Source organism: Gopherus evgoodei, chromosome 4, assembly GCF_007399415.2.
Source record: "Gopherus evgoodei ecotype Sinaloan lineage chromosome 4, rGopEvg1_v1.p, whole genome shotgun sequence".
In the NCBI taxonomy this organism is placed as follows: domain Eukaryota; kingdom Metazoa; phylum Chordata; order Testudines; family Testudinidae; genus Gopherus; species Gopherus evgoodei.
In genome coordinates, this window is record NC_044325.1 from 121819649 (window position 1) to 121844119 (window position 24471).

General features: G+C 46.8%; 1 pseudogene; it reads right to left on the bottom strand.

The window, feature by feature from the left end:
- Window positions 1-17623: 17623 nt before the first annotated feature.
- LOC115650597 overlaps window positions 17624-24471 on the bottom strand; it is a 31600-nt pseudogene continuing 24752 nt past the window's right edge.

A 24471-nucleotide genomic window follows, 5' to 3' on the forward strand; every position in this document is an offset into this window, starting at 1 on the left:
CGCCTTAGAGACGACCCGGACGTCGTTCACAGGCAATTCCATGCTATTTTTCAATCTCATAATCCTGATTGGCAGGACGTGGGCCAACTTTTAGATTGCCTACTGCGCATGGAGGAGGAGCTGGTCCTAAGGGGGGCCAGGAAGGCTGCGGAGGCTGCCGGTGATGGGTGCAATATTATAGCTCTTACTAACCCTACTCAATGGAACCCAAATAATTCAGCCCACCAGGCAAACTTAAAAAAATTCCTAACCCATATTTTAACAGGTATAAAACAAGCAAAAAAAACCTCTCTAAATTGGTCTAAAGTCCATAATACTGTGCAAGGAAAAAAAAACACCCTTCTGACTTTTATGAGAGACTTTGTAAAGCATTTTGCACTTTTACTAATATAAACCCCAAGGCTGCTGACACACAGTCCACGGTCAGGCTTATTTTTATCTCACAGTCAGCTCCGGATATTAAGAAGCGGTTGCAGCAGCTCAAGGGGGCTGAGAAAAAAATCTCTAAAAAAACTGGTAAGCATAGCCACCCGGGTGTATCACACAAGAGATAAAGTTCAAAAAACCAAACAAGTAAAAATGCTAGCAGCCCTTGTAAACGTGGGGAGTAAAAAACAAGGTGAAAGGCAGGAACCCCCCAGGTAACAACTGAAAGCGGATGGGGGGCCCCCCAAGCCACGCTAATAAAAAATGTCGTTACTGTAAGCAACTTGGTCACTGGAAAAGAGTGCCCAAATCAACATACCGGACTACAGCCCCAACCTCAACATCAGATGGCTGTGGACAGAATAGACGCTGTCAATAGTAAAAAATAACGGCAACCCAGGGGTCCACATGTTACCTATTCAAATAACTTTACCACTTATGTTTGTTCCTCCACTAACCTCCAGGTCCGTTTAACTTTGGAAAAAACCGTTTATTCTTGTCTTCTGGACTCTGGGGCTGCCCTTTCCACTGTGGCTGCTAAGCCAAAAGAAGGAAACCTTACAAATAAAAGCATTCCGGTAATGGGTATAGGCGGAAAGCCGTTTAAGTGTTCTGTATTGCAAGAGGCTGCTGTAAAAATCTCTGGTGTCTCAGCCTCCCATGCATTTTTCTGGCTCCTAACAGCCCAGTTAATCTCTTGGGCAGAGACTTGCTGTGTAAATTACGTGCTCAGATTTTCTTTACAAATAATAAAATCATTCTTCGATTGCCTCAGATTCAGCTCCCCTAGCTATGTGCCACATTAACCCAGGCTGCCAAAAACCCAATTCTGCCTAAACAACTCAAACAAAAGGTACACGCCTCCCTGTGAGGCACTTCCAAAACAGACCTTGGCACTCTCCAAACAAAGCCTGTACAAATAACCCTAAAGCAAAACATTAACATTCCTCAAATCCGGCAGTATCCCATCCCCCGAGAAGCTCTGCTGGGCCTCCGGGATCTTATCAACACATTCCTACGGTTGAGAGTGCTTGTTCGTACTAAATCTCCTTTTAACACCCCCATTTTGCTTGTTAAAAAACCTGGCCTGAATTTAAAAAAAAAAAACAGTATACCAATTTGTCCAAAACTTGCGTGCAGTAAATAAAATTATCCAGGCTAGACACAATGTGGTACCTAACCCTCATACAATCCTGACTGCCATTCCAGCAGGTACTGCTTGTTATTCAGTAATAATTCTGTGTAATGCCTTTTTCAGTATTCCTCTAAATCAAAACAGCTAAAATATCTTTGCATTTACATGAACGAATCCAGAGACCGGGAGAGCAAAACAACTGACCTGGACTCGGCTACCCCAGGGATATGTTAAATCCCCAAATATTTTCTCCTCCATCCTGGCACGTAATTTGGCTAATATCAACTTACCGGGTGGGTCTACATATCTTTTGTATGTAAATAATGTCCTAGTTTGTTCCCCGGATCAGGTAACATGTAAAACAAATACCATTTACTTGTTAAACTGCTTGGCAGAGAAGGAACATAAAGTATCTCCTAAGCTTCAGTTTGCTAAAAATAAGGTCACCTGTCTTGGTTATATGCTCACTCCAGGGCATCAAGCGTTATCCAGCCTTCGTATCCAGTCAATCCTTAATATTCCCCAACCAAAAACAAAACATAAAATGCAAAAAATTTTAGGCCTTGCAAAATGTTGCCGTTCCTAAATTCCAGGTTTTGAAAAAATGGCAAAACCCGTTTTTGCACAAATCACTCATAATGCCGAGGAACCCCTACATTGGGACTCTGGGGCTATAAAAGCTGTCCAGAAAATTAAAACAGCTTTGGCCTCAGCCCCAGCCCTTAAACTCCCCAATTATCAAAAGCCTTTTGTTCTTTATGTACATAAGCGGCTAACGGCGGCCCCTGGTGTACTTACGCAGACCTTTGGGCCTAAGAAACAACCTGTGGCTTATTATTCCCCAAAATTAAATGCTGTAGCACAAGGCTTTCCTGGCTGCCTCCAAGCAGTGGTCGCTGCTGGTCTCCTGGTATCCCAAGCAAAAAAAATTACCTTGGCCCATCCAATAACCCTACAAACCCCACATGTAGCCCAACAGCTGTTGGTCCAAAAGGGCACTCAGCATTTAACCAGTCAAAAACTAACACACTTAAAAGTTTCTTTGTTATCTAAAACCAATTTAAAAATTAAACAGTGCCATACCTTAAACCCTGCTACCCTGTTGCCTTTCCCTGACAACAAACATAAGCCCTCACATAATTGCCTTCAGGTCGTGCAACATCAAAAAAAACCTCGTCCAAATCTCTCAAATGTGCTCATTCCAAATGCTGACCTAAAGCTGTACACAAATGGCTCTGCACAAGTTGTGGAGGGCCAACGGGCATCTAAATTTGCCGTAACTACTCAGTTTAATGTATTGCAGTCTGCTGTCTTGGGACCTTCCACCTCAGCCCAGGCAGCAAAATTGGTAGCCCTCACCCAAGCATGTGAGCTGGCAGCAGGTCAGTTGGTAAATATATATACTAACTCAAAATATGCCTTTGGTGTTTGTCATGCCACAGGCCAACTGCGGGCAAAACACGGGTTTATCACCTCCAGTGGCACAAAAATTACACATGAGCCCTTAATTCTGAAACTATTGGAAGCCATTCATTTGCCATCTCAGGTTGCTATCATCCATGTACGGGCCCATCAAAAAAAAAATAATCCCACCATCTGTGGCAACCAACTGGCCAATTCAGCTTCAAAAGCTACTTCCCTATGGCCCTATGTTGCCCATCAGATGGCACTCACGTCCTCTCTTCCACCAACTCCAGTTCTGGTTCCTTTCACCCCTGAGCCATTAGAAGTTAAGCATTGGAAGAGTATGGAAGTCACCAGGATGCCACAGGGGGAATGGCAACTACCAAATTAAAAAAAGGCATTGCCCCAAGCTGCTTTGCGGCCTGCCCTACTTAGACTGCAGCAAAAAACGCACAGTAAAACAAAGTCTATGGCGGCTACTGTAAATAAACTTTGGTATGCCCCTAAAGTGTTCCAAAAAGCTAAAAAAGTCCTTACTATCTGTAATATCTGTGCAAAATTCAATCCACACAAAAAACCTAAAGGCTCCCCTGGAGCCAAATTATGGGCATACACACCCTTTAAACAACTCCAAATTAACTATTCAAAAATGCCTAAGTGTCAAGGCTACAAATACCTTATTGTAATTGTGTGCCAACTAACTGGTTGGGTTGAGGCATTCCCAACGAGATGAGCAACTACCTTAAAGGTGAAAAAAAACCCTATTAAACCATGTCATTCCTAGGTTTGGCCCTCCTAGGTCTATTAACTCCAAACAAAAAACTCATTTTACTGCCCAGGTTATTCAAGCCCATGCAAAAGCCCTGGGTATTACCTGGCTTTTACACACACCTTAAAAACCACCATCTTCAAAACAAGTAAAAAAAATAAATCAAACTTTAAAACTTAAACTCTCTAAACTGTGTGCTCAGACTGGGCTAAAATAGCTTCAAGCCTTGCCTCTTGCCCTTTTGGCAGTTCGCACTGCCCCCAAAGGCCGGCTCCATCTCTCACCCTTTAAACTTTTATTTGGCAGGCCATACACCAAATTTGCTAATCCAAAACCTGTAACTAATTTAGCCACTTGGGGTAACAAAAAAGTAACCAAATATATTGTTTCCCTCCAAACTACTCTCACCTCTCTTCACAGGTACGCAGCTCAATTTCAGTCCCTACCCGCTAATGTCCCTGCCCATCAAATCACTCCAGGAGACTGGGTCTATGTAAAAAAGTAAAAACACAAGCCTCTCCAGCCCCGGTGGGCGGGCCCTTTCCAGGTCCTCCTTACTTCTCACACTGCAGTTTGAGTGCGGAAAAAAAACACTTAAATTCATCACACTCAAGTCAAGCTAGCCCCTGGGCCGGGGCCAAAAGCAAACAACTCCAAACCTCAAGAAAGCCCCGCCTGCTCTTCCCACTGCTACCCGGAGGAGCCAGAAGCAGACGATACCTGGAAGGCTAAGCCTCTCAAGGGACTAAAGCTCCTGTTCCGACGGAATAAATCCTAAAATTTTACTAACTATAAATTTCTAAAAAATAATACAATAGTTACTTGTTTTCAGTTTGCCCTTTATACATGCCAACCCCCACCCAGCAATTAAGTCCTTACAGCAACTGGCTATATTAAAACACCTGTCTGATTGCTGGCTGTGCCATCAAACTTGTTCTAAAAAAAAAATAGGATTGTGGGCTGTTCCTGCAAATCTCTCTAAAGTACTCTCCTTGCAGGTAGTACAAAAAACTAAATGGGCCTGGGCAAAAAAATACCAGTATAATAAATACAAAAAGGTGTCTAAAGTTTGGTATTATTACTGGGCAGCTAAGGGGGTCCCTCTTTTTAATATCCTTGAAATTGGGTATAACCTGCCCCTTTGCTTAAAAAATACTAAAAAAATTTTTAAAAAGGTAGGCTACCTTTCCCTTAAGGCCTGTAACCAAACCCTTTGGTTTAATATTAAAACTAAAACGTTTCCCCCCTGTAAATACTTCTAAAAATGCCCCAAAACTCCTTTGCCTCCTAAACGGGGCCTTTACTGTAAGGACAACAGGCATTCTTTATCAAAAAAAATAAATCCCCTTGTTTCTCCTGCTGGGCCCCGTAAATAGTACTCATACATTTTATATAAATGTTTAGTCTGGCATTGTGTTGCCTCACCCATCCCTTCAAAAAATGTCTAAATGCCCACAGCCCATGGAATCGCTTGCAAGTTTTACAGCTACTTTGTTTGCTGTTATGTATTGTGGGGGCATCCTAAATGCTACACATGCCCTAAAATGCTTAAATATCTCCCATTAAAGGTGCCAAAACCGCATGGTACGTACCTCCAAGCAGTAAAATATATTAGTAACCCAACGCCACCAAGTTGCGGGTAATACTCTTACCCTCTATTTAAAAACCCCTGGCTTGTATTTTATCTGTGGCCATAGCGCCTACAAAGCTCTCCGTCCCGGCTGACGGGGTCGGTGTGGTGTGGCCCGGATATTGCCTAATGTTCAAATTAACACCACGTTAAATTCTAGTGAAATCCTCAACCTAAAAAGCTATTCTCACAAGCTTTTTACTCCCTCCATAAAAACTAAAACCAAGCGCGCTAAAAATCCCTTAATTGCTAGGCAAACAAAATTTAATTCCTTTGTCCGTGCGTTCATTCCTGGGTTGGGGGTAGCTAAACTAAAAAAAGCAGTTGTAAATATTTCTGCAAAGCTTAAAAAAGCAGCTAATGCATCAACAAACGCTTTCCAAAAGTTGCAACAAAAAATTAATAAAGTAGCAAAAGTAGCTATGCAAAATAAAAGTGTGCTAAATGCCATAAATGCTAAATTAGGGGGAACTTGTGCTCGCATCAAAAAAAATACTGTTTTTATGTTAATCATTCTGGCTTAATTAAACAAAATTTACAGGCTATTAAAAATGCTGCTGTTGTTTTTCATGCTGTATCTCTTAATCACACCTTTAATTTTAAAAACCTTCTCCTAAACCTTGGCTCATGGTTTACTGGCCTTTTCCGTACAATCGTTAAATAAATTATTTTCTGTCTGTTCTTCCTATGTATTCTTTAAATAGCAATACAATGCGCAAAATGTCTGTATAATGCTGTAACCAAAGGTTCTGCTGTCCGTATAATGGCTCAGTACCTGTCTCTTCAGCTTAATCGTAAATTACATAACGGGCCTGGCAATCTGGGCTTGCCAGGCCCGAAGGGGGGATTATGAAAGATGGCTAACCCCCCTTAATAGATTACAAGCGGCCGGTAGGTGGGGGGGAGGGAGTTTGAGTACTGCTCATGGACACAGTAGCCTAAACTTTTGCACTATCTCTTTTCCTCTGCCTCAAAGCAGAAAGATCCTGCTCCAAACCAGTCAGTACTATCCAAATAACGGAAGCATGAAATTTTACGCTTACCAATCAAGTATTAACACGCAAGGGTCTTTGTCTATATGTGTATAAAAAGTTTGTAAAATTTGTGTAAAACAAAGTCTTTTGTATCAAGGTACAGGCTCTTCTTTTTCTGCAAAATAAAGCATTTTTCCTTAGCCCTATCAGGCTGTTAATTGGCTCTCAGCTAGGCAAATCCAATATTTCGGTAACATGAGGCATCAGCCTTTTATAGTCTTTTCCAGGTATATGAACACCTCTTTGTTCTTACTGTGGAAAATTAAAGCAAAATGGAGTCTGGAGTCACATAAGCAAGTTCCTACATACATTGCTGAGTTACAAGGTGTATCTGCCTTCTCTCCCTGGGTCAGTTGGAGGACCATCAAGCAGGCTGCACAGAGCTAACACCAACTTGTCTGGGATGTTACCCAGAAGCATAGCATAAGTTTGAAATACAGACAGTATAGAGCCAATATTCATAACTTTAACTAAAAAATGACACATGCATACAGGCAGCATAATCTTAACCAGCAACCCATAACCTGGTCTTAGATACCTTATATGACCCCCTTTACATAAGATTTGGTGCCGCTACAGGACCTTGGTTGCAACCATATTCTATATGGTCACAGATTATATCATTAAGAACACAGCATGTGACACCTCCCATCCCTGAAAACTTCCCACTTCCCTCTACCAATCAGAGTGGGTTTCACCCCTGTAGGACTTCTCCAATAAGTGATGTGACTAAAAAGGGCAAGTTCTGGGACAGGATGACCCATCAGGAAAATAGTCATGTAACCCTTCTAAGAACTTCTCCCTCTACCAATTGGAGTGGGTTTCACTCCCATAGGATCTCCCTGAAAGCAGTGTTTGGCTAATCAGGGCAAGTTCAGGGGTGGGGAGACCCTTCCAGAAGAGGTTGTGTGACCCCTCTAAAAAACGTCCCACCACCCTCTACCAATCATCATGAGTTTCACCCCCATAGGCCCTCCCAGAAGGGAAACATGCACCTAGCAGAATAGATATTTCACAAGAATCTAGGCTGGACACCTTCGATCTCTGGAGCTCAGCAGTTGTCCAGTTAGCAGCACCGACCCCAGAATCCCTATCACTACATGAAGGAGGACATCTCGTTTCAAAAGCATGTTTCTCAGAAATCATGGAAACGAGGGGAAATATGGCCTCCATCATCACTGAGAGAATGATGGAACTCATTTTAGCCCCAAGGGCACTTGATCACCCATGAGGAGGATCAAACAAGGATCAAATTCCACATTCTGAATTGTTCAGAATAAACCCAAGTTGTGAAGAGAAGAGGTGGGGTGCCTGACAAGATCAGCAGTGCTCTGTACCAAGAGTAAATTCTTACCCTGCCTGATAAAGAAGAGGCCATACCTGTGCACACGGTTCTCATGCAAGGCCCATGACCTCACAATAGCACGTGATTAAACTTCAGTGCTGGAGTCCCCCACTGTGTGTTAAGGGCTGGCAGTAGGAATAAACCACTGCTCACAGCCTTGCCCCACAAGGGACCTGAATTTACTCCTTCCTGAACAATTTCACAGAGAGAAGGGAAAACAGTGGCAGGTGCCAGTGGAATTGAGGGATGGGGGTAGAATGTGAAGGGAAGGGGAAATGTTGCAAGCAGCACATGCAGGTGTGTGGATATAGATACAGACCCAGAGGGAGGTGATGCCAGGGAGCCAATGCACCTGGGGCAGGGAGCAGTGTGTGGACTCCAGAAGGCACGGGAGCAGAGGCAGGAAGAGGAGCTGATGCAGCAGGAGAGGAATGAGGAGATTGAAAAGGAGCTGAAGAGGCTAGTAAGGGGGTGGTAGGGAGACACAAGTGGGAACTGGGCAGGAAAACTCAGTGGGGAATGTCATAAACAGATAGTTAAGGGTTAATGCCTCTTTTACCTGTAAAGGGTTAAGAAGCTCAGTAAATTTGGCTGACACCTGACCAGAGGACCAATAAGGGGACAAGATACTTTCAAATCTTGGTGTGGGGAAGTCTTTTGTTTGTGCTCTTTGTTTTGGGGTCTGTTCGCTCTTGGGACTAAGAGGGACCAGACGTCAGTCCAGGCTCTCCAAATCTTTCTGAATCAGTCTCTCATGTTTCAAACTTGTAAGTAACAGCCAGGCAAGGTGTGTTAGTCTTATTTTCTCAACTTGTAAATGTTCCTTTTTGCTGAGAGGATTTTACCTCTGTTTGCTGTAACTTTGAACCTAAGGCTAGAGGGGGTTCCTCTGGGCTATATGAATCTGATTACCCTGTAAAGTATTTTCCATCCTGATTTTACAGAGATGATTTTTACCTTTCTTTCTTTAATTAAAAGCTTTCTTTTTAAGAACCTGATTGATTTTTCCTTGTTTTAAGATCCTAGGGGATTGGATCTGGACTCACCAGGAATTGGTGGGGGAAAGGAGGGGGGATGGTTAAATTCTCCTTGTGTTAAGATCCAAGGGGTTGGATCAGTGTTCACCAGGAACTTGGTGAAAAAGCCTCTCAAGACTGCCCAGGGAGGGAAAGGTTTTGGGGGACAGGAAGTGTTCCAGACACTGAAATTTCTGGATGGTGGCAGTGTTACCAGATCTAAGCTTGTAATTAAGCTTAGAAGTGTCCATGCAGGTCCCCATATCTGTACCCTAAAATTCAGAGTGGGGAAGGAACAGGGAGTGTTTGCTGGAGCCCAGTAGGACATACAGGAGCTGTTTGCTGGTTAGGGGGACCCAGTTGGCCACCTGAAGCCCTGGTTGACAGGGGCAGGCTGGGAGGGAAGAGCTGCTGTTGTAATTCCAAAGGGTTTGCTGCACCCAAAAGTGCTGCAGTGATGGTGCCTGGGCAGAGCGCCATGGTGCGGTGCTTCCTCACTAGCTGTCTAGTTTCAGGGCAGTTTTACCTTGTATCCACACAGTACTAAGTCTATCTTTGCAGTTTTGATGCCCTTGGGGGACTTATACCACAGTTGTTGGCACAGTAATGGATTGTGAGAAATCAGGCAAGGCATTCTGGGAGCCATAGGCAGTTATGGGAGATAGGGTCAAACACCCATAACTCACCAGGCAGTGGGACCATTTCCATTACCTACTCCCAGCATGTCACCCTAGCTGGATGAAGAGCAAAGCAGGAGCAAAGTGTGACAGCACCAAAAAACAGGAAATGGTCCCTCCACATGCAAGGGGGTCATGTACTCCCCCAGCCCCTCCTCAGCTGGCACCAGGCTGTCAGCAGTACAGGCTGAAGGATGGATACTCAATTCTCCAGCTGGTTCCACCACAGCTAACCCCTTCCAGGGCCCAGAGAAGGATAAAACCACAAGAAAAGCACACAGCCTGTCCCAAATGTGCCATGAGCTTTCCCATCTTAACCCTGCCCCAGTTGTGAGGAAGGACTAGACGACCTCTTGAGGTCCCTTCCAACCCTACATGTCTGTTACTCCCTCAGGGAGCCTCTGGCCAGCCACAACCTAGCTCATTGCTCTCTGGGCACCCCCAGAAAGTGTCCTGAGGTGACTGTTTTTAACTCAACTCACCTTCCTCTCAGGGTGCCTGGACCATCTGTAGTCATGGAAGCAGGCTCTGCCCTTGGTCAGGCCTCACCCTAGGAGCTGAGAATTAGAGGTTTGTGCTGCTCCCAGAGCCACCTCCTGTGGGGCCAGGCTTCTCCCCTTTGAGACTCCCTCCAGTCCTGACTTGCCTGACAGATGCGGCAGCGCAGCGCTACTTGAACCCGTGGCAGATCCCTAACCACTTCATGTCTGGTGTGGGATCTGGATGCCCCTTTTTCATACCAGCCTTGCTCAGATGCAGCTGTCTGGACATGGGGCAATGCAGGGGAGAATCACCCAGAGTGTGTTAGGGTCAAATTCCACTTTGAGTTACGCCCTGTGCAGCCCCTTTGGCTTCTGCAAGAACAATGGCAGGAAGAACATAGGTCTTGTCCATGTGTCATTTCTATGGGTCAGTAGAGCTGCACAGATGTAACTGAGGCAGAATTTGGCCCCTGTGACCCAGAAACCTATTGGCTCCATCCCAGTCCTATGACAGAGGAGTTACCATATCAAACAATCCAGGTTTAGTAGGATAATCTACTGCACGGCTTGCTTCAATCACTACAAATACACCTACTGAAAATCCAGTTTATGGGTATGGCTACACTTACAGTTTTGCAGCGCTGGTAGTTACAGCTTTGTAGGGCCAGCGCTGCAGAGTGGCCACACTTACAGCAACCAGCGCTGCAGTGTGGCCACATTTACAGCACTTGCAGCGCTGTTGGGAGTGGTGCATTGTGGGCAGCTATCCCACAGATCACCTCATCCCATTTCGGCGCTGTGGCTTGTGGGAAGGAGAAGGAAGTGTGAGGGTCTTTCCGCTTCCTGTTCCAATGCCCCGTGGTGCTTTGCTACACATTTCGAGCAGTTCAGCAGCATTGTGATTCTGCAGCGCGATTTCTGCGGTTTTTGTTATAAATGGAGCCTGAGCTGCTGACGACCTTGCTGATGAATGTTGCCAGCACATCACGCATGGCAGTGGAGCTATTCCTTCAGCTGCAAAGTGAGAGTGACAGTGACAGTGAGGAGTCAGACGATGATATTGAATCGCCTCTCGGTGAAGACAGTAAATTGCTTGTGGCAGTAACAGACGTGCTCAGCTCCATGGAACAGCGCGTTTGGGCTCGGGAAACCAACACTCAGTGGTGGGATCACATCGTCCTGCAATCCTGGGATGACGAGCAGTGGCTGCAGAACTTTCAGATGAGAAAAGCCACTTTCATGGCACTGTGTGCTGAGCTCGCCCCTACCCTGCGGCGCAGGGACACGAGATTAAGAGCTGCCCTGCCAGTGGAGAAGCGGGTGGCTATTGCAATCTGGAAGCTGGCAACTCCAGACTGCTTCAGATCGGTGGCGAACCAGTTTGGAGTGGGAAAGTCTACCGTTGGAATGGTGCTGATGCAAGTTTGCACAGCCATTAATCGCACCCTGCTAAGAAGAATCGTGACTCTTGGGAACGTGCAGGACATTGTGGATGGCTTTGCAGAAATGGGTTTCCCTAACTGTGGAGGGGCAATAGATGGGACGCATATTCCTATTCTGTCACCACCCAACTGGCATCAGAGTACGTTAATCTTAAGGGGTATTTCTCCGTGGTTCTGCAAGCGCTTGTGGATCACCATGGGCGTTTCACTGACATTTACTCAGGCTGGCCTGGAAAGGTGCACGATGCACGCATCTTTAGGAACAGTTCCCTGTTCAGGAGGCTGAGGGCCGGGACTTTTTTCCCAGACCGCAAGATCACAGTTGGTGATGTCGAAATGCCCACTGTGATCCTTGGAGACCCCGCTTACCCCTTAATGCCCTGGCTCATGAAACCATATACAGGGAAGCTTGACAGGAGCAAGGACCGGTTCAACTACAGGCTGAGCCGGTGCCGAATGACTGTGGAATGTGCTTTTGGCCGTTTGAAAGCCCGCTGGCGCTGTCTTTATGGGAAGCTAGATTTGGGGGAAAGCAGCATCACCGCTGTTATATCCGCGTGCTGTACCCTCCATAATATTTGTGAAGGGAAGGGTGAAAGATTCAGTGAGGAATGGACCTCCGAGGTTCGACGCCTAGAGGATGAGTTTGCTCAGCCAGAGAGCAGGGCTAATAGGGAGGCCCAGGAAAGGGCTTCAAGGATTAGGGATGCTTTAAGGGAGCAATTTGATGCTGAGAGCCAACAGTAATGTTTGATGCATTTGATGTGCTTTGCTTTACCTTGGTGTACAATATTTACCACTTCCAGCAATAATATAACGTAGTGAAAAAGAAAAAAAATCCTTTATTCAACATACAGTACATAAAGGCAAGGGGGTTGGGGTGGTGGACTGTACATTCACAGGTTTCAATATGTCCTATTTTGATCACTATTCAATGTCTGCTGCACTTCAGGATTGCTATGCTGCAGGATAATGGGGGTGGAGTGAACAGGGTAAGAATTATAGTTATCAGGGCTGGTAGGTGATCGTACAGGTGTTGGGGGCAGCTGGGGATAATAAGGAACTGGCTGCTGGAGAAAGTTGTTTTGTGGATATAATGGGGAACAAGAAAGAGGGCTTTGGGAGGGTTACAACGGTACATATTTGTCTGCATGGCTACGAGAGACTCGAAAGACTCAGTTTGGCGAGCCAGGAGGCTTATCTTCTGCTTTGTGGTTTTTTTGGCAGACAATTCCTTTCTCCTGCTTTCTGTTTGTCTCCATTCATGTACACTCTGTCTCCATTCATACATTTTCTCTCTCCATTCCTGTGTCTTCCTACTTTCTCTGTTGTAGTGACTCTTAACAGATTTGATCAATTCCTCTTTTGATTTTCTGGGATTCCGTCTCAAGTTCTGCAACCTACGTGAGGCCGGTGATCCGGCTGCAGTAGTCAAGGTCACGAGAAAAAAGAGAGATAGAACCATGTAATACACAGAGGCTACATTGTTTATTATCACACAGTGAAGGACTTTTTAGACTTTTGGTAGCATCCTTTTCACATACCTCACATAACACAGAAAGGGCAGGGAAGCTAAGTCATGGTGAGCAATGGGGTGAGTGGTTTTTCCCCGATTTCCCCTTGGGAGTGGGAATTGACCAATGGGTCACTGGGGTTTATCTTCAATGGGTACAGGAGGTAGCTGGTGTCCTGAAGAGGGGACAGTAGTGAACAGGAAGGTGGTGAGCTGCTTGGGGGGGGGTTGGGCTTTGGTCAGCATTAACGCCGTCCTGCTGGTGGGGGGGGGGAAGCACCGCGGTGCTGGATGCCTGCTTGGAGGGGGGTGGGGAACACCGGCGCGCACCGCGGTGCTGGATGCCTGCTTGGAAGGGGGTGCATAACACCGGAGCACACCGCGTGGCTGGATACGTGCTGGGAGGGGGATGCATAACACCGGAGCACACCGCGTGGCTGGATACGTGCTGGGAGGGGGGGGTGAACACCGGAGCGCACCGCGGTGCTGGATGCCTGCTTGGAGGGGGGTGCATAACACCAGAGCACACCGCGTGGCTGGATATGTGCTGGGAGGGGGGTGCATAACACCGGAGCACACTGCGCTGCTGGATGCCTGCTTGGAGGGGGGTGCATAACACTGGAGCACACCGCGGTGCTGGATGCCAGCTTGGAGGGGGGTGCATAACACTGGAGCACACCTCGTGGATGCCTACGTGCTGGAGGGGGGGTGGGGAACACCAGAGCGCACCGCGGTGCTTGATGCCTGCTTGGAGGGGGGGTGAGGAACACCGGAGCACACCACGGTGCTGGATGCCTGCTTGGAGGGGGGTGCATAACACCGGAACACACCGCGTGGATGCCTACGTGCTCGGAGGAGGGGTGGGGATCACTGGAGCACACCGCGTGGCTGGCTACGTGCTGGGAGGGGGGGGTTAACAACAGAGCGCAATGGGCTGGGGAAACGCGAACCTGGCACCCTGCACTCAAGTATCCCTAAATTCTCAACAGGGTTTCCTACTGCCAGACATATCACTGCTGTGTGTTACCTGGGAAGAGAGGGAGGGTCTTCTACAGGAATGTGGATACTGCCCTGGCCCCTATGCAGCTTACCTGTGTGCAGCCATGGTCCCCCTACCCCTCGCTGCACAGTGGATCGGACGAGTTAGCCTGACCGGGACAGGGACCACGGTGGCTCTCCCGATCAACTTGAGAAAGCAAATTGCAAACGCTCTTGCTGCAACTTTTCAAGAGATTACCGAGGCAGATTACAGAGACGTGATAGAGCAAATCAATGGGCTATTCCACGTTTAGGCATGCATGCAGGCAGCCATAACCAGAACCCTCCTCTCCCAAAACATAAAAATCTACTTACCCCGAGCACGATCCTCAGTTTCTTCCTCACCATCAACTTCCTGCTGCTGCGACTGGCTAGCCTCCTCCTGGCTTGAGAAGAGCTCCTGGCTGCATGTGTACTGGGAATCCGGGGTGTCTCTCTCCACGCCAGTAGCCTCACTGTCGCCATCCTCTACAACCTCCCCCACTTCTCCCTGCTCTGAACTCTCCATCGTGCTCCTAGGATTGGCAGTGGGGTCACACCCAAGTATGGCATCCAGCTCCTGGTAAAAACGGCAGGTTGTGGGGGCAGCTCCTGAGCAGTGATTTCCCTCACGAGCTTTGCAGTAAGCACTCCTCAGATCTTTAATTTTGACCCTGCACTGCAACGCGTCCCGTTCATGGCCCCTTCTCATCAAGGACTGCGATATCTGCCCATAGGTATCATAATTTCTCCTTCTGGAGCACAGCTGTGCTTGCACAGCCTCCTCTCCCCAAACACTTATGAGGTCCTGCAGCTCTGCATTGGTCCATGCTGGGGCTCGTTTGGTGCGTGGAGGCATGTTCGCTGATTGATTGATTGATTAATTGCACTCCACACCTGGCTGAGCAAACAGGAAGGGGATTTTTAAAATTCCCGGGGCATTTAAAGGAGGGGTCAAGTGAGCCCAGGGCAGTGGAGTTTGCATGATTACCAGAGAGGCTTCTAAGGTATGGTAGGATACCTGCTTATGCCACGGAGGTCAATAAAAACGCTGGTGGGTGTCTACACTTGCTGACCAGCGCTGGATCACCAGCGCTGGATCTTCTACACCCGAGGCTCGACCGGGTGTACAGCCAGCACTGCAACCAGGGAGATGCAGTGCTGGCCGTGCTGTGCAAGTGTGTACACATCCTAAGTTGCAGCGCTGTAACCTCCTCACCAGCGCTGCAACTCTGTAGTGTAGCCAAGGCCTATGGCTACTAAGTTGTCCTTGCTACGGAGGGAAACATATACACTTCTTCAGAGAGAAGAAACATTTTAAAAGCAGACATAATATGCTCTACATATTCCCCAGAGAATGATGAGAGATGAGGAGCATTTGGAAACAGGTGGGTGACACCTTCTCTGCACTCTCATTGCTAATCACATCTCAGCCAGGCATTACTGTCACTCCAAGCACTTGGAGGCAGACAGAGCCTAGGAAAATCCATCCATTGGAGGCTCAGATTTTATGCCCAATAATTTCTCCAATAGTCCTGGGGGTCTCCCTAAAACATCTCTGTGGTGTTGCACCCCCATAAGTCTTTATGGAAATATGCTTATGAATGTATATATGACATAGCTGAACTGTTTTATGCTACATATGCCATGTAACATATCTCTGTAAAGGTTAGGATCTACTGAATATATTCATCCTATTTGTATGCATGTAACATTTTTGTATACGAAGTTATGAATACTGGGCTGTGTACTTGCTTGTTTCTAAGTAGCCTTAGTAAAGCATTTGGTCAGCTTCTTTAGAGAGGAATGTGCAAGTTAAGTGCCCAATCAAGAAGCACTTAATGGACAATGGATCTTGGAAGGCTCCAATCCACATAAGTCTACCTGAGGATGTTCAAGGTAGCATGTGAAGAATGGCTGCTACCTGCAAGTTCTGAGTCATGCATGGACATGTGACTTGCCCAGATGACTCCAAATTTCCGTTTTGTTGCTAGATTCTACACTAGGGGAGGGAGAGGTGTCCACCCACAAAAGAAAGTCTATTGAAACCAATCAAAGACACCTCCATTTGGGGTCTTCAGATGACTCAAAAGATAGCCTCTCCACCCCCAAAGAATATCTGAAGGAAACTGGAACAAAGGACATTAACTATGGGGTGTGTGAGTGATTGCTGGACCCAGATTAGAAGAGACTAGTCTGTAAAAGGACACTTACTGGAACATCTCTGAGGGTGAGGTTTTATCTGTATTCAGTTTTCTTACTGTATTAGACATAGACTTGTGTGTCCTATTTTATTTTGCTTGGTAATTCACTTTGTTCTGTCTGTTACTACTTGGAACCACTTAAATCCTACTTTTTGTATTTAATAAAATCACTTTGTACTTATTAATTAACCCAGAGTATGTATTAATACCTGGGAGGGGCAAACAGCTGTGCATATCTCTCTATCAGTGTTATAAAGGATGAACAATTTATGAGTTTATCCTGTATAAGCTTTATACACTTCTTAAGTGGTTTTCAATTAAGCTTGCAGTTTGTGGCATATGGTTCAAACCTGGGTCTGTGTTTGTGGATAGCATGTCCGGCACAGACAAGCAGGATTCTGGAGTCCCCAGCTGACAGGGAAGGCAGGGGCAGAAACAGTCTTTGCACATCAGTTTGCAGCCCCAAGGGGGTTTCTGTGATCCAATCCATCACAATCTCACCCCTCTGTATTGTTTTTGATAATTTCGTCTCTTTTTATAAAACTGTATTTTATGAGAAAGCTGTAGCAATGCCCGCGCAGAGCGGAATGGATCTTCATCTATACTCACAGTGCTAGTTTAGAATTCTCTCTGAGGCCACCTTTCAATTATAGGGTGGGGTGGGGTTGGGTTGCAGATGCAATTGCAGTGAACAGCTGAGTTTTCAAAGTGCTTTAAAATCCACTTGTGTAATTAGCTAAGCCTGAAAATTGCCAGGCCAGCGGAAGGTGCAGGGTAGAGTCTGTGGTTCACATTTGGACTCATTTGGTCAAGGGGATCCCAAGTTACATCATTCTCCATCCACCACATGACCAACCTTCTTTCAAAATACAATAGTCTTCTAACACTTTTTAGCACAGAGCTAGGAAAAGTCCACTCCTCCTCCTGCCTGGCCAAACCCACAAACAAATACAAGGTCTCTGTGTCTCACTCAAACCCAAACTCTGGGTGTTTCGGAGTATCTTCATTGTTGTGCAGTGGGGCCTAAAACTGTGTTGTATCCATGTGAGCAAGGGAGTGGTTGTGAGGTGTGTTCACTCATGCCTCCTCAGCTAATTGTGCATCAGGCTTAACAAGAACAGCAGCATCTGTCTGGACCCAGGGGACACCTGATAGGGCTTTTGAAAATGCCAGGTGATAGTTAGATGTCCTTAACCATCTCTCTATCCTGCTCCTTTGTTTTCCCCTCCCAACTGGATAGTCCGGGTCCTTTGTTGTCACCCTCACCGCTTTTTGGAAAAAGCACCCAGAGAATGGGGGGAAAACAACCCCCTCCCCCTTTTAGCCAGCCAAAGTGTCATTTTGCCAACACACGCTTCTGAAAGTGTTGACTAGAATGGATAAGAAACTGGGACCACGACAGAAACTCTGTGAAACATCCCTGAGGACTCCCTAGCTCTGGAGAACAGGAAAATTTTGGGCCATGAGCACAAATTCTGAAGTGCAACATTATTTCTTGATACACGATATTTATTGGACCACAGCAAAACTAACACAAACATACATCCAGGATAAACCTCTGTTGGAGATGGATACAGAAAATGCCGACTTAACAGCTGTGGAATTGTATAAAAGTACAACCCCTTTGTAAATAGATACGTCTGTAATAGGATGAACCATTGTAGCAGGAGGACAGTTCCCCTCTGGATCCAATGATGGTTCTTGAGTTTCCCTCCCTGCACTGACAGAGACTGAAAAAAAGGGAGGTTACCAGACCCCTCGATCTCATCTCTCTCTCCTCTAGGCCCTGATGTCCTTCCTCCCTCCTGCTTCCTCCCATCCCCCAAATCAACTACCCCTCCCAAGGTCAGCACTGAGCAAACCCAGCTTCTGAGCCTCTCACCATCAGGCAGAGGGGCTGGGCCTGACAAGCTCTGCTCAGTTCCCCTGCTACAGATATTTACATATGCTGCTGCAGTTCCTGTGGATGGCAGGAGTTCCTCTGAAAAGGGGCAGGTGTTCTCCCTCTGCCCAGCTGCTCCCTCAGCTAGTGGCAGGGCAGCCAGGTCAGAGCTTTGCTGGTTCAATGGCTCCCACTCACCAGCCCTACCATATCTCTATGACCAGGTCAAGTTTTGTGTCTTTCACAGCATCCAGCTCTGCCTGTGTTTCTTCAGTTACACTCTGATAGCCCAAGCTGTGGGGAACATAGGGAAGGAAAAGGACGTGTTAATTCTCTTTGCAGCCACAACATCTGAGCCCACAGCCCCTCTGAAGCACCATGTGTTGCACCCACAGGATCTGTGTCACTATCACTGCCCTGCCTGCTGATCTCACTGCCAGCAGGTGCCTTTCCCTTGGGAGAGGGGAGGAAAAGCACTTGTGCAGTCTGTAGCCTGGCCTGTCTCTACCCCACACCGACCCACCCACACACACACCACTCACCCTGTGAGCTCTGGGCAGGTACAGGAATGTCCTTTCTGCACGTAAAAGGCTGGATTATGCAGCCCTTGCTCAGGGCGGGGAGCAGTGACTGATACAGACAGTCCCATTTATTGCTGTGAGGATACTCAGCACTCACAGGGAGCAGGGGCTGCAAAATCCAACTCACAGAATCTCTCCATGGAAGCAGTGTGATTTCAGTTCTCATTGTGACAAGTGCTCTTTATATCCCTGCCTCAAGCGAACCTTTAGTAACACAGACCTTGAAAGGGCTGAGTTTGCAGCAGCTGTGGTGGGGCTGCAAATGACTTTTCTAAGTGCTCTAACAGCCACATGATTATTTGGATTGTCTTGAAAATTGCTGTGTGTCATGGGACGCCAGGTTAGGGTGGGGTCATGTGAGGAAGGTGTTCCTTAAGGCCCCCCTAAAAGTCATGTGACAGAAGAATCCGAATTTTTTAATAACTTTTTTGCCTACACCTGGGGCTCAAACTATGCATCAGACCCTCCCCAACTTATAACACCATCCCAGGATCCACTGCCCCTCTGGGGAACCAATATTTTAAAAGTCATTAAGATACAGTTTGGAACTTCAACCTGAACTAACGTTCCAAAGAGCATGAAATAGGCATGTCCAGCAAGACTAGGACTCCATTGCAAAGTCAGTAAGTGGTGTTGAAGATCACCTACCCAAAGTGATACCAGTGCATTCAATTTCAACCCATGGCGACTTTCAGACAACAAGCGATGTGCATGTTACTTTGTTCTACAGGAGTTTTCAGAGATCAAAAGTTCTGGTTTAAGTGTGATATTTTAAGGTTCTCCAGTGTTTTTAGAGGAACTTTAAAGCTGTTCTAAGTTACCCAGCTGCTGAGTAAACTAAACTCAAAAACGAGCAGTTGATCCAACTGATGGCATACTGTATCAGTGTGCTACAAACATGTATCAGGTAAGGTATCATATATTCTGAACTTGACGTTCATTATAAGATATGCCGACAGACTGCGGTTATGAATATGTGTATTTGTGCATATAGAAAACTACTCATAACTTGTACCACAGCTTCAACTACACCTCACAGCAGGACGGTGAGCATTCAAAGGGGAGAGGCAGCTCCCAAGCCAGGTATTGACATGAAACCACCTCCAAGTAACTGTCCATTATACAGCACAGCAAGAGATTGGGGACATGGGGGAAGAGGGGCAGGGAAGGAAAAATACTTTTAAAAAATAGGCTTGAGACTGAGGATTTTTATCCAGAACTTGGGGGGCAGTCTCAAGGCAGGAGGCTGCCCATGAACCCTGGATTCTTCCCATAGCAGAGGGAATGCTGGGAAACTGTTCAAAGACAACAGGTAACTTTTATTAGAAATGGGAGTTTAGCAAATATGGAAGAGTAAACCCTGAGCTGCATGTTCATTTTCCATGTGCGTGTATGTTTGCTCCCCTTCACTATTTCATCTCTGATTCTGTAGTTTTAATGTTAAATAAACATTCTTTGTATTTTGTCTCAAGCATGTATCTGGTGTGCAAACTTTGTGGAGTGTATATGACAAAGTGAACTGATAAGTGGGGAGTGGGTTTCATGCCTTCAGGGGTGACAATCCAGAGGGGAACAGTCAGAGTGTCTGGTAATTACAGATTCTAGAAGCATGGATTTGTGGGGGTTGCGGGGCACTTGAGACTAGAAATGCTGTTGGTATTACCAGGGCCGGCCATAGGATTTATGGTGCCCTAGGCGAGATTATTAAACTGGTGCCCCTGTGCCTGATCTGCTCTTAGCAACACAAACATAAGCTTATAGTATTGGAAAACTTGCCACATTCACATTATTAAAACCAGTTTAACTTAATTAAGCACACTGTAATGCTGATGGACTAGCACTAAAGAAGCAGCACTATAGAAAAAATTCTGATATGACAGAATGATGCAAATAATATATATTTTTTAATTTATCAAAATTTTATTGGAAATTTATATGAAGAGGTATTGAAACAAAGATTTGTTATTAATTAAAAGCAATCTTTCTGACTTTTTTGGCTGCAAAATCAGTAATAATGTCATTGTATGACAAAGACAAAGTCATGTCTTGTTCGATCGCAAGAATAGCAAGACCAGTCAAGCGTTCCTGACTCATTGTAGAGCGGAGATAGTTTTTAATGAGCTTTAGTTTTGAGAAACTCCGTTCTCCTGATGCTACTGTTACAGGAATTGTCAGTAGAATACGAGTGGCAATGTACACATTAGGATATATGTCAACAAGTTTGCGGGTATGAATAAACTGTACAATGTCCATCACCGATTTTGCATGTGGCAACATTGATGACAGTGTACTCAATTCTTTGTACAGTTCAAGTCCATTTAAATCAAAACTATCACCATGCTTCAGGAGACTCTCTAGATTCTTGCACTTTGTCATTAGTTGCTCTTGTTTTCCTATTTTGTTGAATTTAGTTATGTCATACAAAAATCCAAACTGTTCATGGTGTACTTGCAAGGTATTAAACCTTTCATCAACAGCAGATACTGCTTTATCCATCACAACATTAAAAAATTCAACCTCAAATTTCTTTTCTGGATCGTCTATGGGCATGACCTGCTGTACAGATTCTTCACAAAGAAGTGTCCCTGGCCTTTTTAACTCATATTAACTATGTATTTACTTTATGAAAGTTGGAGAAAACATTGTGAAAATGTAAAACATTGGCTGCCCAACTTCTGGGATGGCAAAAGTTATACTGACTCACAAGGAAAAAAAAAAGCAGGAGAATCTTAGTACAACATATGGTCACTCTATACCAGGGGTCGGCAACCTTTCAGAAGTGGTGTGCCAAGTTCACTGTAATTTAAGGTTTCTCATGCCAGTGATACATTTTAATGTTTGTAGAAGGTTTCCCTCTATGTCTATATTATATAAATAAACTATTGTTATTATCTGAGGTCTTGGTCACCAGTCCTGCTCAGGCCACTGCCAGCTGAGTAAATAAAACCCCAAACCGGCAACGGGCTGGTGGCTGGAACCCTAGACAAGGATCCCAGGCTCTGTTCAGCCCGCTGCTGGTCTGGGGTTCTGACCACCAACTCTTGCCAGCCAGGATCCCGGCCGCCAACCCCCCCTCAGCCCGCTACCAGCCTGGGATTCTGCTCACCCAGGCTGGCAGGAGGCAGAGTGGCGCTGGTGGCTGAGCTCCTGACTGGCAAGGGGCCGGCAGCCGGAACCCCGAAGTAGCAGTAGGCTGAGTGCTGCTGGCACCCCAGACTGGCAGCAGACTGAGCCACTCAACCCCCCACCGGCCCTGCTCAGCCCGCCACCAGCCCGCTCAGCCCGCCACCAGCCCACTCAGCCCGCTGATTGCTGAGTGAATGGAACCACAGGCTGACAGCAGGTTGAGTGGTTCAAATGGCCTGCTCAGCCCACTGTCAGCCTGGGATTCCTTGGGGGTCCCCAGGCCAGCAGCAGGTGCTGAGTGGGGCTGATGGCTGGTATTCCAGCTGGCAATAGGGCAGCAGCCGGAACCCCAGAGCAGTGGTGGGCTGAGCCGCTCAGTCTGCTGCTGCATACCATCAAAAATCAGCTCACCTGCCACCTTTGACACGTGTGCCGTAGGTTGCCGAACCCTGCTTTATACACTAGTAAGGAGATGAGCATATTACAGTTGTTGGAGGGCTCTTATCAGGAGTAATAGGCTATAGGAATGTCAGTCAACATTTTTTATTTCTCTGATGAAAACTGGCCCACTCCCTGCCTCAAACCAAACCTGTCACTAATAATTGTCAACAACTTAATTTTCTGTTTTTGGCTAAGATATTGATTTTTTTAAAAAAAATATTGAAATTGGATTCAGGATTGTTAGCAAGAATTTTTGGCAAACAAAGTTGTTAAATGACAATCTAAATGGCAACACAGTACTGCTTTCATGCTTGGCTCACCCCCAAAAGCTGTAGTAGAGGAGGAGATAGGTGGAAAACTGCAGGATCCCAAAATCCACCTCTTGGGGTGCAGAGTGGCAACAGCAGCAGCAAACCCTCAGGTCCAATAACATGCCAATGGGCACCACCACCAGCCTTATGGACCATGGTGAAGTTAGCACAGCATCTGATCTCAGGGACAGGGCACCCATGGAGCCACAGGAGCTCATCCTGCCCTGTGCAGCTCCCCCCGGATGAGATGGATCGCTGGCAGCTGCCAGCCTGGGGGAGAGGCGCTCCCCAGCTAGGGTGGCCAGATCCAGATGTCCTGATTTTATAGGGCCAGTCCCGATATTTGGGGCTTTGTCTTATATAGGCACCAGTTACCCCCACCTAGAGTGACCAGACAGAAAGTGTGTAAAATCAGGACAGGGATGGGTGGGGGTGGGGGGGTAAAAGGAGCCTATATAAGAAAAAGACCCCAAAATTGGGACTGTCCCTATAAAATAGGGATATCTGATCACTGTACCCCAATCCCCTATCCTGATTTTTTACACATCTGGCTAACCCCAGCCAAACCCTGTGTGACATTCCAGTTCTGGCTGCCTGCCCAGGAAGTGAGTTACTTTCACTTTCATTCCTCAGCACGCAGCCAGCCAGCCTCCCCTCCCCCCTAGCACTTCACCCAACCCAGCCCTGACGGAGGGGAGGGAGGAGAGAGAGAGGGGTGCTCCTGGGGAGGAGGGAGAAAGGAGGGGGTGCTCCGTGGGGCAGGGGGGAGAAGAATGGATGTTATGGGGGACAACAAAGGATACTGGTTCCAGAGCCACAGCCTCACTTGACCTCAGCCGGGGGGAAAGAGTCACACTCACAGGTGAGCTCCTTTCCCAACCTCCACCCCCACCCCTTCCCAGAGACCCCAGCAGCCAATCCCATTCCTCAGACTGTGCTGCATTCGGCTCTCTCTAGGACCCAGCAGCCCTGCTTCTACACTGTCTGGGCTGCCTGGAGGGTGGTGCCCCCAGGCAGTGTGAGGCCCTATGCGGCTGCCTATTCTGCCTATGCCTAAGGACGGCCCTGGGTATTACCCTGCAAGAAGTAATTAGGCTGATGGAAGCCATGGTGCAACTTGTGGGCTGGTTACTGGTACCAGGGACCTGAACCATAGCTGCACAGCACAAAGGCTGTCAAAGTTACAGGACAGGCAGTGACAGAACCCCCTATTGGTCAGGGCGATCCCCAATATGTCACAGTTTCATTCTCTGTTTCTTCACCTGGATACGAGTGTGTATCTCTAAAGAGACTGAATTCACAAGTGCTGTCATTGCCAGCACTCAGTTTCCTTGCAGTTTAAACAAGTGAAGACCATTGCTGCTCAGAAAGAAACCCATTATCTCAGATTGTGAGCTCCATCTTGTAAGAGTTGGGACCCTCACACTGCACAGATGCACCAACCCACTGAAAAAATCCACACCCATGGGAGACATAGCTATGCCAACCTAACTCCTCATATAGACAGTGCGAGGCAGGGCCGGCTGCAGGGTTTTTGCCGCCCCAAGCAGAAAAAAAAAAAAAGAAAAAAAGAAAGCCGTGATCACGATCTGTGGGAGCTCTCCCGCCACCACTTCAGTCTTTGGCGGCAGGCCTTCACTCCGAGAGGGAGTGAGGGACCCGCCACTGAATTGCCACCGAAGAGCTGGACATGCCAGCCTTTCCCCGTGGCTGCCCCAAGCACCTACTTGCTGGGCTGGTGCCTGGAGCTGGCCCTGGTGCGAGGTCAATGGAAGAATCTTTCTGTCGACCTAGCTACTGCTTCTCAGGGAAATAGATCAATCACAGCAACAGCAGAACACTTCCTGATGCTGTGGAGAGTGTCTGCACTGAAGCTCTATAGAAACACATCTGCATTTATGCCGCTGTTGCATTTTAAGTGTAGATATAACTTAAGTCCCAGGCAGCGTTCCAACCAGCACTGCGCAGGACATAAATCTCCATTCTGGTCTGAGGCCCTTGCCAGGTGAGATCACCCAACGAGTGATTTTTTTGCA